The sequence below is a fragment of the Phyllobates terribilis genome, unplaced genomic scaffold (assembly GCF_046119375.1).
Source record: "Phyllobates terribilis strain yellow unplaced genomic scaffold, ASM4611937v1 Scaffold_2__4_contigs__length_985480577, whole genome shotgun sequence".
NCBI classification, from domain to species: domain Eukaryota; kingdom Metazoa; phylum Chordata; class Amphibia; order Anura; family Dendrobatidae; genus Phyllobates; species Phyllobates terribilis.
Window position 1 is genome coordinate 114,388,285 of NW_027362762.1, and position 13,283 is coordinate 114,401,567.

Genomic DNA, 13,283 nt, shown 5'->3' on the forward strand with positions numbered 1-13,283 from the left:
TTGAACCTTCCCTGGCTTCCCTGACCCTATGCTCGGTGTGCCATTCTGGTGGATTTGGTGAGGGTCGTGGCAGATCCTGCCCACGACCTCCGGTTCCTGGCTAAGGTTTGTTTTGGCCTCTGCCAGCTTGGGATCCGGTACCCGTGTCCGCCAACCCTTCACCCTTTTGTCTTTATTCTGGGGTCTTGGGGTTCCCTTCTTGTCTTTCTCTCTGGGTCCTTCTTTTCTCCTCTCTCCCTCTGCAGGCTTGGCTCTGGAGCTGGGCCCAGCCGGAGCCACAGCTCCCTGTCAGCCCTCCTGGCTGAACTCCTCTGCTCTGCTCCTCAGGCTAAAAAGACCCTGTCCTAAGATGGTGCCCACCATATATACTCCCTCTATGTGTGAGCCCAGGTGACTAGCACCCAATGAGCTCCTAGCTTTACCCAGACTACTCCCCCTATCTGCCCCTACACTACTGGGATGTTCCACCCCCCTCCCACTCCAGCCAGGGACAGACGCTGTCGTACCTGCACATATCCTGGTGGGAGTACCGTAGTTCTGTCCCCCGGAAATGGGATGTATGTAGTGCATGCAGCCTACTGAGCTCAGTTCCACACTCCATCCTTACCCGGGAGTGGAATACCACACCTCTGGAGTGAGGTGCAATACCCCTGTAGCAGCCGAATCCTCAGGGTGCTACATTCCCCCCTGGTAAATCACAGCACGCCCTCGGGCTGTAAAAGAGCAAAATATCCAAAAACATACAAAATTTTTGCAAAAACATCATAAACATATAAAACACTATATATATATCAGTAGCATAATACTCTTCATATAAAACTTTTCATAAAAAACATTTTTGACCTCTGGCCACTTGTGCAAATTGTGACCAGGTAAGTGCCACAGTCTCTGGTAGAAAAAACAGTTTCCTATAAAACCGGTAGGGGGCACTTTAGGAAGCGCAACTATATACAAGGGAAGGTGGCCGCTCTCAGTCCTCGGCCAGTGGGGAAAAGGGATGGCTGCTCACAGTCCTCAGCCTGTGGGGAGATGGGACACACTGGAACAGTTCACTGGTCCCAACGGGGACTATAATGGTAACAGTTCCTGTACCCTAACGGGTAACTATTTTACAGTTCCATTTACCGTACTTTAGTAGCGGCGTCCTCCTGATGCTTCCTCCCTGTATTCTTCAGACCCGTCCGGGTCCTCTTGCTCCTCCTGACACCTCAGCTCTTTCTCTGTCAGTCGGTGCACATGAAGGGCATAGGGTCCTTTGGCACATTGGTGCCAGGTGAAGGTGACCTCATCTCCCAGGTAAAGATCACGACCTCTGTGTCCCTCCGGTAGGTGGGACTCGACATCTCTTCTGGTCACGAAGACGTCGCCGGGGGTGTGATGATCTCTGATGAAGCCCCAACCGTGCTGCAGTTGGAATTTGATTACAGTCCCGGTGGCACGGGGACCGTGGGCTGCATGGGGGTTCCTTCGGGTCCGGCTCTTTTGTTCTGCACTCTTTACTTGCAGCCGCTCCTCGCGGACCCGTCTCTCTCTCCGTTCTCGCTCAAAGGCTTCCAACTGCTGGCGGCAGCACTCCGCATGCTCAGTTGCAGCCGCCCGGGTCTCTTGAGTGAACCCGATGAGGTCTCCTCCTGCGGGGTCCCACTCAAACTGCGCCTCCTCTAACGAGAGCGGGGTCATCTTGACGGGCGCCGGAACCGGGATTAGGGGCTCATCCAGGGGTCTTTCTTTCCGGAGTCGGGGATGGTGGTACTCCGGCGGCCACACAAAGGGCTGCCCATCCGGGCAAGTGTGCTGGGCAAACAAGTCCTCACCCAGGTGCGGCACAGTGGAAGTTGAGGGCGCGGTGGTGGCAGCGGCGCCCGGGATCACTAGGCCTTGCGACCAGGCTTGGGGTACCCTGAAGGTAAAGGGCACCGTGAAGACGGCGGCGCCCGGGGGCACTCGGCCTTGCGACCAGGCCGGTGGCGTCTCCTGCTTGGCCGCGCTCAGGGTTGAGGCGCGTGACGTCACAGGGGGCGTGGTCGCGGCTCCTGCTTGGGGCCTAGTCTGGAGCGGTAGCGGTGCGGCAACGGGCACGATCAGTGGGACTTCGGGCTCTGCGACGGGGAGCGGGGGTAGGCTTACGGTGGCTGGGCTCGGGGTAGTAACGTCCCCTTTACTTGCCTCCGTCTCTTCAGCTCCCTCTGCGGCGTCGTCTCCGGCCTCCGTACCTTCTGCATCCTCTTCAGGGGCAGGCGTGCTCCTCGTTGCGGGTGGTGTGCTCCGCTGGCGGGTTCCAGCCTGCTGGGCCATCTCCCTGCTCCACTCCGTCAGCGTTTCTCGCTGCACCTGGGCCATCCTCCGTGCGAGGCCCTCCAGCGCGGTCTGTGCACGCTCCCGGTCTCAGGGGAGCTGTGCCAGGATCTCCACCAGGTCTTGTGGGGTGGTTGCTTGCATCAGGCTCCTGACCACAGGGTCGGTGCTGCCTGCCTCTCCCTCCATCTCCGGGTACGGCTCCTCTAGACTCCTCCAAGCTGCTCCCATCTTCTCTCTTTTGTTCTGTCTCTGCCCCCATTGAGGGCGGTCCTGGGGCAACTTGGTGATTGACAGCTCCAGGGGCAGACCCCCCATGCTGATGGACATCTCAATCATTGCAGTCTCTGCTGGTGGGGGCGGTCTTCGTTTTTGGCGCCATTCTTGGTCCTGGCCCACGATGGGAGGTGGCCTCTTGCCACCCTCTGGCACGCCCATAATGGCGTCCGCTCTGCCAGGGCGGGAAATCTTCTGAAATGGCGGGAACCGCTTCCCAGTGGCGGGAAACTCTGTGGATGGCGGGAAAAGACTGCAGATGGCGGGCAAATGGCGGGAAACGATCCGAGATGGCGTCCGATGGCGGGGACCCTCCGGAATTGGCGGGAGACTTCTTTTTGAGGTAAATGTGAACTTTTCTTCAGGCACGCAGTACCCGGTGGTTGCGGGCACGTTATCCTGCCGACTACGCCAAAAGTTGACGCGCCCCCTGGGCCATGTTAAGGGGATACCCGGAGCCGGATCTGGATAGGGGTAGTCGTCCTTGTGGCGGTGACCCGGTCCGTGCCCAGGGTGTCAAACTAAGTGGCAGTCTATGGCAGTAGATGTTAACTTGATTGTCGACTACGCCACCCGTTGAGTGCGGCTTTGACGCCGCCGCTGCAGAGCAGTCCGCTGAGGCCGGTGGTATATGTGCAGCAGTGATGGTATAACCCCCAACGGGAGGGGTATGGCCTCAGGGCAGCAGGTGTGGATGATGGGGGTTGTGATGATGCAGAAAGAAGACTCAGAGTCAGGAGATGCAGTTCAGGGTTTTTACTTACTGGTGTTCTTTTGGTCACTCTGGCCTTGAGTGACCACCCGAGCCGTGCTGCGTCCACCAGGTCCTGGACTCGGCTAACCCCCAGGCGATTCCGGAGCGTGGTCCTGAGCTCCCTTCTGACTCTCTCTCTCTCTCTGGCCGTTCCCACCAGGGATCCACCTGTGTCCGGCTCCCTCGGGTCTCTTGTTGGTTGAACCTTCCCTGGCTTCCCTGACCCTATGCTCGGTGTGCCATTCTGGTGGATTTGGTGAGGGTCGTGGCAGATCCTGCCCACGACCTCCGGTTCCTGGCTAAGGTTTGTTTTGGCCTCTGCCAGCTTGGGATCCGGTACCCGTGTCCGCCAACCCTTCACCCTTTTGTCTTTATTCTGGGGTCTTGGGGTTCCCTTCTTGTCTTTCTCTCTGGGTCCTTCTTTTCTCCTCTCTCCCTCTGCAGGCTTGGCTCTGGAGCTGGGCCCAGCCGGAGCCACAGCTCCCTGTCAGCCCTCCTGGCTGAACTCCTCTGCTCTGCTCCTCAGGCTAAAAAGACCCTGTCCTAAGATGGTGCCCACCATATATACTCCCTCTATGTGTGAGCCCAGGTGACTAGCACCCAATGAGCTCCTAGCTTTACCCAGACTACTCCCCCTATCTGCCCCTACACTACTGGGATGTTCCACCCCCCTCCCACTCCAGCCAGGGACAGACGCTGTCGTACCTGCACATATCCTGGTGGGAGTACCGTAGTTCTTTCCCCCGGAAATGGGATGTATGTAGTGCATGCAGCCTACTGAGCTCAGTTCCACACTCCATCCTTACCCGGGAGTGGAATACCACACCTCTGGAGTGAGGTGCAATACCCCTGTAGCAGCCGAATCCTCAGGGTGCTACAATTACACTTGGGGTTATTTACTGTGGAAAAAGGAAGGCTTAGGGGTGATCTTATTACTATGTACAAGTATATGAGGGGACAGTACAAAGACCTTTCTACTGATCTTTTTACTCTGAGGCCAGAGACGGGGACAAGGGGGCATCTTCTACGTCTGGAGGAAAGACGGTTTAATCATAATCACAGACGCGGATTCCTTACTGTAAGAGCAGTGAGACTATGGAACTCTCTGCCGCATGATGTTGTAATGAGTGATTCACTATTAAAATTTAAGAAGGGCATGGATGCCTTTCTTGAAAAGTATAATATTACAGGTTATATATACTAGATTCCTTGATAGGGCGTTGATCCAGGGAACTAGTCTGATTGTCGTATGGAGTCGGGAAGGATTTTTTTTCCCCAATGTGGAGCTTAGTGTTTGCCACATGTTTTTTTTTTGCCTTCCTCTGGATCAACATATTAGGCTATGGGTTGAACTAGATGGACTTAGTCTTCCTTCAACTTTAAAAACTATGTTACTATGTTACTATTTTAACTAGCATTGTCTGGGCTTCAGTGCTTGACCCTCGATGTCGCGCTTGTCTCGGTCCCACCAACTCTTCGGTCGCTCTGCCTCTGAGTTCCACCGCTCACACTTCTTTCCTGTTTTGCTGGTTGGTGCCAACTGAACTCCTGCCTTATTACTCCGGCCTTTTATATTTGATAACTGCGCAACAGCTACAACCTGACCCGGTGTTCCGTTCAAGTTCATCCCTTAGGAAATGCTTCCACCTTCTTATAGTTCCACTCTACTCGGTTAAGTTAGCAGATGGCAACATTTGGTCGCTAGTGCCCTAGAACATTGATAAACCACATCTTCAGCTCCCCACCCCCTTACACATCATCCAAGTTTCATCCAGGAAACCTGGTCAATTTTTCATCTCTATACATTTGTTTGCCAACCATTTGCATTTAACGTTTCTATTTTGCGTCCGTGTGACATCCGTTTTTTCTACATCAACATTTTAAAATGTCCATGATCAAATACAGTTTCCTTGATCCCATGCTACACATTATCTGAATGGGACCGAAATATTTTGCACACCCATAGACTTGTATAGTCAATTCTCATATGATATTTGGAAGAGAATAGATCATAATTAGTGTTGAGCGAGCATGCTTGACACTGCTCGGTACTAGGCCGAGCATCACGCTACTTGGGATGTTCGGCGAGCACCGAGCATTTCCGGGTTACTCTGGCGGGAGCTCGGGTCTCCGCCCTGCATGTTTGGCGCTCTTTACAGAGCCAATGAACATGCAGGGATTGCCAGCCAGTCACTGTAATGCTGCAGCCATGTTGTTTGTGGGCATTACAGTGATTGGCTGGCCGCACAGCATCACCTCGAGTATTTAAAACCGGGCGCCGCCATCTTGGACACAGTCGCTCCAGATCAGACAGTGTAGGGACAGCGCTGCTGATTTAGGGAGAGATATATCCTGCGAAATAGCTATTGTAGGGTCTGTAAAGGCTGCCAGATCAAGCAAACAGTCCTTCTCAGGACTAATATCCATCCCAGATATCAGGCGGGCAGGCTGCATAGGAGACGCAGTGGTTATACCAGCAAACGCTGCATTACAGTCCTGTGTGCTCCTGTTGCTGAAATTGCTGGACTTAGCTCCAGGTCTCGGGGGGCCAGGAAAAATCCTTTTTTTTTTCATCTAAATCCTCTTTTTTTTTCATCCTTCACACTGTACAAATACCCGTCTTATTAACCTTTTGGTGTCCCCCCCCCCAAAAAAAGTGTGTCTCTGATTTTTCAGACACAAATATATCTGTTGTAAGTAGTCTGGTGTAGGCTAGAGAAATAGAAGTGTGGTTTTGCAGTTCCACGGGTCAGATCTCTGTATTATCCTGCTTTTGCCATTTTTGCTGTGAAGAAAAACAGTAGCAGTGTCTCCTGATTGTTCAGACACAAATATATCTGTTGAAAATAGTCTGGTATACACCAGTAAATTATAACTGTGGTTTTGCTGTTCCACGGTAAAAAATCTCTATTATCCTGCTTTTGGCATTTTTTGCCGTAAAAAAATGATAATAGTGTCTCCTGATTGTTCAGACACAAATATATCTGTTGAAAATAGTCTGGTATACACCAGTAAATTATAACTGTGGTTTTGCTGTTCCACGGTAAAAAATCTCTATTATCTTGCTTTTGGCAATTTTTGCCGTAAAAAAAATAATAATAGTGTCTCCTGATTGTTCAGACATAAATATATCTGTTGAAAATAGTCTGGTATACACCAGTAAATTATAACTGTGGTTTTGCTGTTCCACGGTAAAAAATCTCTATTATCCTGCTTTTGGCATTTTTTGCCGTAAAAAAATGATAATAGTGTCTCCTGATTGTTCAGACACAAATATATCTGTTGAAAATAGTCTGGTATACACCAGTAAATTATAACTGTGGTTTTGCTGTTCCACGGTAAAAAATCTCTATTATCTTGCTTTTGGCAATTTTTGCCGTAAAAAAAATAATAATAGTGTCTCCTGATTGTTCAGACACAAATATATCTGTTGAAAATAGTCTGGTATACACCAGTAAATTATAACTGTGGTTTTGCTGTTCCACAGTAAAAAATCTCTATTATCCTGCTTTTGGCATTTTTTGCCGTAAAGAAAAACAGTAGTAGTGTCTCCTGATTGTTCAGACACAAATATATCTGTTGAAAATAGTCTGGTATACACCAGTAAATTATAACTGTGGTTTTGCTGTTCCACGGTAAAAAATCTCTATTATCCTGCTTTTGCCATTTTTTGCCGTAAAAAAAAAATTAATAGTGTCTCCTGATTGTTCAGACACAAATATATCTGTTGAAAATAGTCTGGTATACACCAGTAAATTATAACTGTGGTTTTGCTGTTCCACGGTAAAAAATCTCTATTATCCTGCTTTTGTCATTTTTTGCCGTAAAAAAAAAATAATCGTGTCTCCTGATTGTTCAGACATAAATATATCTGTTGAAAATAGTCTGGTATACACCAGTAAATTATAACTGTGGTTTTGCTGTTCCACGGTAAAAAAATCTCTATTATTCTGCTTTTGGCATTTTTTGCCGTAAAAAAAAAATAATAGTGTCTCCTGATTGTTCAGACACAAATATATCTGTTGAAAATAGTCTGGTGTAGGCTCGAGAAATAGAAGTGTTGTTTTGCAGTTCCACGGGTCAAATCTCTGTATTATCCTGCGTTTTTGCATTTTTTGCTGTAAAGAAAAACAGTAGTGTCTTCTGATTGTTCAGACACAAATATATCTGTTGAAAATAGTCTGGTATAGGCCCAAGAAATACAAGTGTGGTTTTGCAGTTCCATGGGTCAAATCTCTGTATTATCCTGCTTTTGCCATTTTTTGCCGTAAAGAAAACCAGTAGTAGTGTCTCCTGATTGTTCAGACACAAATATATCTGTTGAAAATAGTCTGGTGTAGGTCCGAGAAATACAAGAGTGGTTTTCCAGTTCCACGGGTCAAATCTCTGTATTATCCTGCTTTTGCCATTTTTTGCCATAAAGAAAACCAGTAGTAGTGTCTCCTGATTGTTCAAACACAAATATATCTGTTGAAAATAGTCTGGTGTAGGCCCGAGAAATACAAGTGTGGTTTTGCAGTTCCACGGGTCAAATCTCTGTATTATCCACTTTTGGGCCATTTTTACCTAAAAAAAAATAGTTTGAGTGTGTCGCTCACTGTTCAGCCGCAAATATATCTATTTAAAATTTTCTGGTATACCCCAGTAAACAATAACTGTGGTTTTGCCATTCCACGGTAAAAAATCTCTATTATTCAGCTTTTGGTATTTTTTCCGTAAAGAAAAACAGTAATAGTTTCTCCCTGATTGTTCAGATTGTTTAAAAGTCGGGTGTAGTCCAGAGAAATAGAACTGTGGTTTTCCTCTTCCACGGTTTTAATCTACTTTTTATTACCCTTTTTCCATTGATAGTGCGAGTGTAAGCTATTTTACTTCCTTTACAATGGGCAAGGCGCGTGGCAAGGGACGTGGAACTGGACGTTCTGGTGATGGTGCGTGCAGAGGACGGGGCCGTGGCCAAGGTGAAAATGTGCCACAACCAACAGCCACATCTTCTCGCTCCCACTTCTTGACCGAATTACTAGGGAAGCACAGAACAACACCAGTATTGCGAACTGATCGGTGTGAACAGGTTATTAATTGGATAGCAGATAATACTTCCAGTTACCTGGGCACCACCACCTCCGGTCTGTCTTCCACACCGTCAACTCTTAGTAGCCGTGAGTCTCGACCGCATACTCCTCCTCACCCTAATGCTCCTTCCTCCCACCATGCCGAGTGTCGTCAGACAGCAACTGATCCCACACTTGGACACTCTGAAGAGCTGTTCACTGGTCCATTTCCAGATTTGTGCCCCTCGCCTGCTCCGCTTGAACTGGTGGAAGAGGAGATCCCATGTAGCGATACCCAAATATTTGAACAGCCACGGCCACAGGAAGTCGACGCTCGCAATTTGTCACAAGAGGTGGACGATGACGAGACACAATTGCCAGAAAGTGAGGAGGAGGATCGTGGTGCGCAAGTGGAAGAGAAGGAGGTGTTGGATGATCTAGTAACTGACCCAACGTGGCAGGAGGACATGCAGAGCCAGGCCAGCAGCACACAGGGTGAGGGAGGCAGAGTACCCCAACAGGCAGGAAGAAGCAGTGTGGTGGCCGCACACAGAAGGCGGGCAACAGTTCCCCGTAACACCAACACGAGGGATGTTGCCAGTACAACCTGTAGGTCTTCCAGAGTCTGGAATTTTTTTAAAGACTCTGCTGATAACCCCAAAAAGGCCATTTGTACCACCTGCCGTGCCAGCATCAGCAGGGGTGACAAAACTATCAGCCTGACCACCACCAGCATGATCAGGCACGTGGCAGCAAAGCACCCGACTTTGTGGGGCGAACCCCAGGGTCCACGACCAGTGTCAGCGGGTGTCACCACTGCTTCTTACGCTGTTGTGCGTGCAATAGAACCCCCTGTTGTGTGTGCAAGGCAATCCCCTGTCCATACTGCATGCAAAGATGCCCCCTCCTCTCGATCTTCACTTGTTATGGCAGTTTCTCAAGAAACAGCATCAACGTCCACGTCCACGTCCCACCGCAGCGTTCAATTGTCCATATCCCACACCTTTGAACGAAAGTGGAAATTCGCAGCTAACGCCCCACAGGCCACAGTCCTAAATTCGCACATTTCACGACTGCTTGCATTGGAAATGCCGCCTTTTAGGCTGGTGGAGACGGAATCCTTCCGCAACCTTATGGCGGTGGCCGTCCCTCGGTACTCGGTCCCTAGCCGACACTATTTTGCCCGGTGTGCCATCCCCGCACTACACAAGCACGTGTCCCAAAACATCTGCCGTGCCCTCAACAACGCAGTTACTGGGAGAGTCCACCTGACAACGGACACGTGGACAAGTGCTTGTGGCCAGGGACGGTACATCTCCCTGACGGCACACTGGGTAAACATAGTGGAAGCCGGGACCCAGTCGGACCTTGGGACGGAACACATCCTCCCCACACCGAGGATTGTGGGCCCTATGTCAGTCAGAGTTGCCCCAACAGTGTACAGCTCCTGCGCATCCTCCTCCTCCTCCTCCTCATGTCCAGCCTCCATCTCAGATATCACCACATCAGTTACAAGCTGGAAGCACTGCAGTACTGCCTCCGCCAAGCGGCAACAGGCTGTGCTGAAACTCATAAGCTTAGGTGAGAAACCTCACACTGCTTGTGCGTTGTGGACAGCTGTGAAAGAGCAGGCAGATCTGTGGCTGAGACCGCTGAACCCACATCCAGGCATGGTTGTGTGTGACAATGGCCGTAACCTGGTGGCGGCTCTGAGGCGAGGAGAGATCACACACGTACCATGCCTGGCTCATGTGCTTAACCTCGTGGTTCAGCGGTTTCTTAAATCGTACCCCGAGTTGCCAGATCTGCTCGTCAAAGTACGCCGCCTGTCAGCTCATTTTCGCAAGTCGGCTACAGCTTCCGCCACCCTTGCTGTGTTGCAGCAGCGTTTGCAGCTTCCGTCACACCGACTGGTGTGTGATGTCCCCACACGTTGGAACTCTACCCTCCACATGTTGCAAAGGATTTGTGAGCAGAAGAGAGCAGTTGTGGAGTACCAGCTGCAACAAGGCCGTCAATATTCAGGTCAGACTCCACACATAAGACCTCAGGAGTGGACCTGGATGTCTGACATATGTACTATCTTGACAAACTTTGAGGAGTCCACCAAGATGGTGAGTGGCGATGACGCCATCATTAGCGTCAGCATTCCACTTGTCTGTCTTTTGCAACGCTCTCTGCAGATAATTAAAGAGGAGGCATTGCAGCCAGAGTATGATGAGATGGATGAAGAAGCCGTAGCGGTCGATTACACACAGTCCAGCCTCACCTCATCCCAACGTGCATTGGGGGACAATGAGGGAGAGGACAACTGTCATACCGTCGGTTCAGCGTGGGTGGCCTGAGGACAGGGGGGAGGAGGAGGAGGAGGAGAGCATGGTCAGTCATCATCTTGGTGAGGACACGGAAGTCTTGCTCGTTACCTGTCTGGCACACATGGCTGACTTTGTTACGCTGCCTTAACTGTGACCCTCGCGTTGTCAAAATGTTGGGTGACAGTAATTACTGGTTGGTGACACTTTTATACCCCTGCTACAAGGAGAACTTTCACTCTCTTATTCCTGAGGTGGAGTGGTCTACAAAAATGGGGCAGTACCAGAAGGCCCTTGCTGCAGAACTGTTAAAAAAATTCCCATCTGAACACGCTAGCGGCAGAGGTCACAGTTCGTTGACCAACCAAGGCGTACAAGCGAGAGAGAGGCAACTCCAATCCAGCAGAGGCAGGGGAACACTGTCAACGTTCTGGGACAGTTTTCTGAGACCCGCCCAGCTTACAGGCCCTGAGGAGCGGGTAACTCTCACAAGGAGTGGAAAGTTTCAAAAGATGGTGAGGGAGTACCTTGCCGACCGTACCAGTGTCCTCCGTGATTCCTCTGTGCCTTTTAATTATTGGGTATCCAAGCTGGACACTTGGAATGAACTCGCTCTGTACGCCTTGGAGGTCCTGGCCTGCCCTGCCGCTAGCGTGTTATCGGAGCGTGTTTTTAGTGCCGCTGGGGGAATTATAATTGATAAGCACACTCGCCTGTCAACTGACAAGCTGACCCTTATCAAAATGAACAAGGGCTGGATTGGGCCAGACTTCTCATCACCACCAAATGACAGCAGAGTAACATAAAGTCAAATCCATTGTGTTATTTCGGGAGGTGTATTCACATGCACCGCTTCACACCCACACATGGGTATATGCTTCCTCATTTCGGCTGTTTTATGTTCTTCTCCTTATCCTCAGCCTCCACCACCACTATACCACCAGGGTGACTGTGGTCCGTTTTGCCATTATTGAAAGTTCCTCCGTTCTTATTTTTGTCAGCTTTTGCTTGGAAGGCATAAGCAAAGACTGTGGGAGACCCACTCCCCAATAATGGGAATAATATTTTTAAGATGCTGTACTGTATGGCTCTTGGAAGGGGCATTAAAAGCGTCTTGTTAAGCTACTGCGACCTCCACCACTTTTCCGACAGGCATTCAAACCGTCTTGTTAAGCTACTGCGACCTCCACCACTTTTCCAAGGGGCATTAAAAGCGTCTTGTTAAACCACTCTGAACTCCACAGGTCTTCCAAGGGGCATTGAAATGTTGTTTTTAATTAACTCTAACCTCCACGACTCTTCAAACGGGCATTGCATTTCCTCCTAATTTTTGGCAGCTTTTGCTTGGAAGGCATAAGCAAAGACTCTGGGAGACACACTTCCCAATAATAGGAATAATGTTTGTAATATGCTGTACTGCATCATGGCTCTTGTAAGGGGCATTGTAAGTTCCTCCGTCCTAATTTTTTGGCAGCTTTTGCTTGGAAGGCATAAGCAATGACTATGGGAGACACACTCCCCAATAATGGGAATAATGTTTGTAATATGCTGTACTGCATGGCTCTTGTAAGGGGCATTGCAAGTTCCTCCGTCCTAATTTTTGGCAGCTTTTGCTTGGAAGGCATAAGCAAAGACTATGGGAGACACACTTCCCAATAATGGGAATAATGTTTGTAATATGCTGTACTGCATGGCTCTTGTAAGGGGCATTGCAAGTTCCTCCGTCCTAATTTTTGGCAGCTTTTGCTTGGAAGGCATAAGCAAAGACTATGGGAGACACACTCCCCAATAATGGGAATAATGTTTGTAATATGCTGTACTGCATGGCTCTTGTAAGGGGCATTGCAAGTTCCTCCGTCCTAATTTTTGGCAGCTTTTGCTTGGAAGGCATAAGCAAAGACTATGGGAGACACACTCCCCAATAATGGGAATAATGTTTGTAATATGCTGTACTGCATGGCTCTTGTAAGGGGCATTGCAAGTTCCTCCGTCCTAATTTTTGGCTGCTTTTGCTTGGAAGGTATAAGCAAAGACTATGGGAGACACACTCCCCAATAATGGGAATAATGTTTGTAATATGCTGTACTGCATGGCTCTTGTAAGGGGCATTGCAAGTTCCTCCGTCCTAATTTTTGGCAGCTTTTGCTTGGAAGGCATAAGCAAAGACTATGGGAGACACACTCCCCAATAATGGGATTAATGTTTGTAATATGCTGTACTGCATGGCTCTTGTAAGGTGCATTGCAAGTTCCTCCGTCCTAATTTTTGGCTGCTTTTGCTTGGAAGGCATAAGCAAAGAGTATGGGAGACACACTCCCCAATAATGGGAATAATGTTTGTAATATGCTGTACTGCATGGCTCTTGTAAGGGGCATTGCAAGTTCCTCCGTCCTAATTTTTGGCAGCTTTTGCTTGGAAGGCATAAGCAAAGACTATGGGAGACACACTGCCCAATAATGGGAATAATGTTTGTAATATGCTGTACTACATGGCTCTTGTAAGGTTCATAGCAAGTTCCTCCGTCCTAATTTTTGGCAGCTTTTGCTTGGAAGGCATAAGCAAAGACTATGGGAGACACACTCCCCAATAATGGGA